We start from the raw sequence: 6,811 nt of genomic DNA on the forward strand, positions 1-6,811 counted from the left end.
ACAAGTATATGAGCATACAAGCAAAACCAGACCGGCGTTAGCCTCACAAGAGATGCAACTTGAAGTCTTTGGGAAAATGAGAACGGGGTTCGCATCTGGCTGTACACGCCACACTTAAGGTGTTAAATTTATAAAATATAAAAAGTCACTATTAGAATGCATCATTTACCTATGCCACCTGTCAGTTAGGTCCCAAAAGCGAGACCTATCTGCTATGTCAAGCGGCCGCGAAAGTAAACGTTATCACGTCAATCGCGGCGCGCGCGCCCGCGCACATGCACTGTAGCTCTAGGCTGGCCTGGTAGCACTTTTTGGAGCCCTCTCAATAAGTCTCGCCAGACCAGCGCATGCGCTGGGTAGAAGCGAGACCTAAAAAGCGCATTTCATTAACATGCAGAACCATTTCACTTTAGTATATATCAAATCATATTGGTGCATTAAGAATTTGTAGCTCTCGCTGAGACAGCGAAAGCTGTTTCTTTGAGACATTTTGTAAGTGGGCTTTCAAAAGTGCTACCCACATGGTTTTGGTGGCCTAGGGCTTGAGTGCATGATGGCGTGCACGTGCACAGCTGCTCCTTGCATTCCCCCCTCCCTTCTCACCCAGCCCTTTGATGCTCTGCTCGATTACTTTCACTTTCGCCGCTTTGACCCTTGCATTCCCCCCTCCCTTCTCACCCAGCCCTTTGATGCTCTGCTCGATTACTTTCACTTTCGCCGCTTTGACCCTTGCATTCCCCCCTCCCTTCTCACCCAGCCCTTTGATGCTCTGCTCGATTCCTCTTCACTGTCCTTAAATCCCTTTGTAAGTCCATCTTGTTTGGGTCACCTTTGCTTCATTAGACCCATCTTTCCCGACTAGGAACCGGTTATTTTTGTCCACTCCCTTTAATTTACTTTAATAATTAACTCTCGCCTTAAGTGAAGCAATTGACTTTTAAATGTCGTCGTAATCTTACAGCCTTGCTCTCAAACAAGAAAACTCCTCTCCTTCCACACGTTTCCCATTCGGCCATCTTTTCTTCTGCAGTAGTTGATAACATTGTGGCCATGTTTTAACCAAGCGGTACAAAAGGGGGTGGTGATGGACGGAGCATCAGAACCAATCAAACACTCACACCCAGTCAACAGATCTGGGTTTGATCCATCACCGTTCTTTAGCCCACTCTGCCACCCCAGTTCAGACAAGGCCATATGCAAATCAGTCTGACCCTGTGCCTCCTGGGAACAGTCCAGCCCGAACTGTCAAGCCATGCCTTCCCTGGACCGGAAACAAGCTTCCTAGGACCGGTTTCTAGTGTTTCAGCCGTCTTCAGCCAGGCTTGCTTGAATCCAGTGGCAAAGTGAGCAAGGGACTCACGTCTGAGCATACCCTGCCAACTTATGGCGAACAAAGCGGTACAAAAGGGGGTGGTGATGGACGGAGCATCAGAACCAATCAAACACTCACACCCAGTCAACAGATCTGGGTTTGATCCATCACCCTTCTTTAGCCCACTCTGCCACCCCAGTTCAGACATGGCCATATGCAAATCAGTCTGACCCTGTGCCTCATGGGAACAGTCCAGCCCGAACTGCCAAGCCATGCCTTCCCTGGACCGGAAACAAGCTTCCTAGGACCGGTTTCTGGCATTTCAGCCGTCTTCAGCCAGGCTTGCTTGAATCCAGTGGCAAAGTGAGCAAGGGACTCACGTCTGAGCATACCCTGCCAACTTATGGCGAACAAAGCGGTACAAAAGGGGGTGGTGATGGACGGAGCATCAGAACCAATCAAACACTCACACCCAGTCAACAGATCTGGGTTTGATCCATCACCGTTCTTTAGCCCACTCTGCCACCCCAGTTCAGACATGGCCATTTGCAAATCAGTCTAACCCTATGCCTCATGAGAACAGTCCAGCCCGAACTGCCAAGCCATGCCTTCCCTGGACCGGAAACAAGCTTCCTAGGACCGGTTTCTGGCATTTCAGCCGTCTTCAGCCAGGCTTGCTTGAATCCAGTGGCAAAGTGAGCAAGGGACTCACGTCTGAGCATACCCTGCCAACTTATGGCGAACAAAGCGGTACAAAAGGGGGTGGTGATGGACGGAGCATCAGAACCAATCAAACACTCACACCCAGTCAACAGATCTGGGTTTGATCCATCACCGTTCTTTAGACCACTCTGCCACCCTAGTTGAGACATGGCCATATGCAAATCAGTCTGACCCTGTGCCTCAGGGGAACAGTCCAGCTCGAACTGCCAAGCCATGCCTTCCCTGGACCGGAAACAAGCTTCCTAGGACCGGTTTCTGGCATTTCAGCCGTCTTCAGCCAGGCTTGCTTGAATCCAGTGGCAAAGTGAGCAAGGGACTCACGTCTGAGCATACCCTGCCAACTTATGGCGAACAAAGCGGTACAAAAGGGGGTGGTGATTGACGGAGCATCAGAACCAATTAAACACTCACACCCAGTCAACAGATCTGGATTTGATCCATCAACGTTCTTTAGCCCACTCTACCACCCCAGTTCAGACATGGCCATATGCAAATCAGTCTGACCCCGTGCCTCATGGGAACAGTCCTGCCCGAACTGCCAAGCCATGCCTTCCCTGGACCGGAAACAAGCTTCCTAGGACCGGTTTCTGGCATTTCAGCCGTCTTCAGCCAGGCTTGCTTGAATCCAATGGCAAAGTGAGCAAGGGACTCACATCTGAGCATACCCTGCCAACTTATGGCGAACAAAGCGGTACAAAAGGGGGTGGTGATGGACGAAGCATCATAACCAATCAAACACTCACACCCAGTCAACAGATCTGGGTTTGATCCATCACCGTTCTTTAGCCCACTCTGCCACCCCAGTTCAGACATGGCCATATGCAAATCAGTCTGACCCTGTGCCTCATGGGAACAGTCCAGCCCGAACTGCCAAGCCATGCCTTCCCTGGACCGGAAACAAGCTTCCTAGGACCGGTTTCTGGCATTTCAGCCGTCTTCAGCCAGGCTTGCTTGAATCCAGTGGCAAAGTGAGCAAGGGACTCACGTCTGAGCATACCCCGCCAACTTATGGCGAACAAAGCGGTACAAAAGGGGGTGGTGATGGACGGAGCATCAGAACCAATCAAACACTCACACCCAGTCAACAGATCTGGGTTTGATCCATCACCGTTCTTTAGCCCACTCTGCCACCCCAGTTCAGACATGGCCATATGCAAATCAGTCTGACCCTGTGCCTCATGGGAACAGTCCAGCCCGAACTGCCAAGCCATGCCTTCCCTGGACCAGAAACAAGCGTCCTAGGAACGGTTTCCGGCATTTCAGCCGTCTTTAGCCAGGCTTGCTTGAATCCAGTGGCAAAGTGAGCAAGGGACTCACGTCTGAGCATACCCTGCAAACTTATGGCGAACAAAGCGGTACAAAAGGGGGTGGTGATGGACGGAGCATCAGAACCAATCAAACACTCACACCCAGTCAACAGGTCTGGGTTTGATCCATCACCGTTATTTAGCCCACTCTGCCACCCAAGTTCAGACATGGCCATATGCAAATCAGTCTGACCCTGTGCCTCATGGGAACAGTCCAGCCCGAACTGCCAAGCCATGCCTTCCCTGGACCGGAAACAAGCTTCCTAGGACCGGTTTCTGGCATTTCAGCCGTCTTCAGCCAGGCTTGCTTGCATCCAGTGGCAAAGTGAGCAAGGGACTCACGTTTGAGCATACCCTGCCAACTTATTTCGAACAAAGCGGTACAAAAGAGGGTGGTGATGGACAGAGCATCAGAACCAATCAAACACTCACACCCAGTCATCAGATCTGGGTTTGATCCATCACCGTTCTTTAGCCCACTCTGCCACCCCAGTTCAGACATGGCCATATGCAAATCAGTCTGACCCTGTGCCTCATGGGAACAGTCCAGCCCGAACTGCCAAGCCATGCCTTCCCTGGACTGGAAAAAAGCTTCCTAGGACCGGTTTCTGGCATTTCAGCCATCTTCAGCCACGCTTGCTTGAATCCAGGGGCAAAGTGAGCAAGGGACTCACGTCTGAGCATACCCTGCCAACGTATGGCGAGCAAAGCGGTACAAAAGGGGGTGGTAATGGACGGAGCATCAGAACCAATCAAACACTCACACCCAGTCAACAGATCTGGGTTTGATCCATCACCGTTCTTTAGCCCACTCTGCCACCCCAGTTCAGACATGGCCATATGCAAATCAGTCTGACCCTGTGCCTCATGGGAACAGTCCAGCCCGAACTGCCAAGCCATGCCTTCCCTGGACCGGAAACAAGCTTCCTAGGACCGGTTTCTGGCATTTCAGCCGTCTTCAGCCAGGCTTGCTTGAATCCAGTGGCAAAGTGAGCAAGGGACTCACATTGAGCATACCCTGCCAACTTATGGCGAGCAAAGCGGTACAAAAGGAGGTGGTGATGGACGGAGCATCAGAACCAATCAAACACTCACACCCAGTCAACAGATCTGGGTTTGATCCATCACCGTTCTTTAGCCCACTCTGCCACCCCAGTTCAGACATGGCCATATGCAAATCAGTCTGACCCTGTGCCTCATGGGAACAGTCCAGCCCGAACTGCCAAGCCATGCCTTCCCTGGACCGGAAACAAGCTTCCTAGGACCGGTTTCTGGCATTTCAGCCGTCTTCAGCCAGGCTTGCTTGAATCCAGTGGCAAAGTGAGCAAGGGACTCACGTCTGAGCATACCCTGCCAACTTATGGCGAACAAAGCGGTACAAAAGGGGGTGGTGATGGACGGAGCATCAGAACCAATCAAACACTCACACCCAGTCAACAGATCTGGGTTTGATCCATCACCGTTCTTTAGCCCACTCTGCCACCCCAGTTCAGACATGGCCATATGCAAATCAGTCTGACCCTGTGCCTCATGGGAACAGTCCAGCCCGAACTGCCAAGCCATGCCTTCCCTGGACCGGAAACAAGCTTCCTAGGACCGATTTCTGGCATTTCAGCCGTCTTCAGCCAGGCTTGTTTCAATCCAGTGGCAAAGTGAGCAAGGGACTCATGTCTGAGCATACCCTGCCAACTTATGGCGAACAAAGCGGTACAAAAGGGGGTGGTGATGGACGGAGCATCAGAACCAATCAAACACTCACACCCAGTCAACAGATCTGGGTTTGATCCATCACCGTTCTTTAGCCCACTCTGCCACCCCAGTTCAGACATGGCCATATGCAAATCAGTCTGACCCTGTGCCTCATGGGAACAGTCCAGCCCGAACTGCCAAGCCATGCCTTCCCTGGACCGGAAACAAGCTGGACTGTTCCCATGGGGCACAGGGTCAAGACTGATTTGCATATGGCTGGGTTCAAACTGGAATGGCATGGTGAGCAAAAAAACGATGGATTTAGGCCCAGATCTCTGTACTGGGGTGAATGTATGACATTGTTCTGCATTCTGTCCATCAATTGTTGTTTTTGCAATTGTCACCCCGAGTGGGAAGGGTATGCTCAGACGTGAGTCCCGTGCTCTCCATGCCACTGGAATCAAGCTACCCTGGCTGACGAGGGCTGAAAGCCCGAAACCGGTCCTAGGATGCATGTTTCCAGTCCAGGGAGGACCTGGCTTGGCAGTTCGAGTTGGACTGTTCCCATGGGGCACAGGGTCAAGACTGATTTGCATATGGCTGGGTTCAAACTGGAATGGCATGGTGAGTAAAAAAACGATGGATTTAGGTCCAGATCTCTGTACTGGGGTGAATGTATGACATTGTTCTGCATTCTGTCCATCAATTGTTGTTTTTGCATTTGTCACCCCGAGTGGGAAGGGTATGCTCAGACGTGAGTCCCGTGCTCTCCATGCCACTGGAATCAAGCTATCCTGGCTGACGAGGGCTGAAAGCCCAAAACCGGTCCTAGGATGCTTGTTTCCAGTCCAGGGAGGACCTGGCTTGGCAGTTCGGGCTGGACTGTTCCCATGGGGCACAGGGTCAAGACTGATTTGCATATGGCTGGGTTCAAACTGGAATGGCATGGTGAGCAAAAAAACTATGGATTTAGGCCCAGATCTCTGTACTGGGGTGAATGTATGACATTGTTCTGCATTATGTCCATCAATTGTTGTTTTTGCATGTTTTAACCAAAGCATCAGGTTTCTGCAATTTTGTAACGACGTGGTGATGCACATACTTTCTGTATGTTGTACATTCCGCTGCCCCTAATGTGTCCGAGGTTTGTGAACTGTGATGCATGCTAGCGCGATCCCACGCCATGCGCCTCTTCAGCCCTCCTAAAATATACCATCCTCACTCTCCAGGTTAGAATTCGACACTTCAAAAACAAACGTGTAGCAACGATCTTCTATTAATAATGCTATAATGGCAGTGCTTCTATGCATTCCATCGTAAATGTTCTGTGGAAAGTATTTTTATTTTATCATTTTGCAGTGGTTCCGGTAGGTCAGCAGTCATTGATTCCTTGTTTGTGTACCTTTGCCCAGGGGCGTTTCTTCAATTGGTACAGCAGGTGCAGTGGCACCAGGGCCCACGAACGCTGATAATTTGTGTATTTAATATAACTGTAGCATATTGAGGAGGTTGGGGGGTCATTTACTTACTTGCCCTGGGGTCCATGACACTGAATAGGCTGGTGTTTCGCCACGTAATTTCATTGGTCAGTGTTTAGCATTCGAGGTTGTACTCCTGAGTGACGTGACATAGAATGTAAGATTGATTGTGCCAGGGCATGAAAAGGAAATGCTGCTCAGGGCGCCAATTGTGTAAGGCGTCTAGACCTCACATATGCTCTTCCCTCTATGTTTTTCTCTCTGGTCTCACATTGTGAGAAAGTGGCTCTGTATATACTGTT

The sequence above is a fragment of the Triturus cristatus genome, chromosome 7 (genome assembly GCF_964204655.1).
Source record: "Triturus cristatus chromosome 7, aTriCri1.1, whole genome shotgun sequence".
Taxonomy (NCBI): Eukaryota; Metazoa; Chordata; class Amphibia; order Caudata; family Salamandridae; genus Triturus; species Triturus cristatus.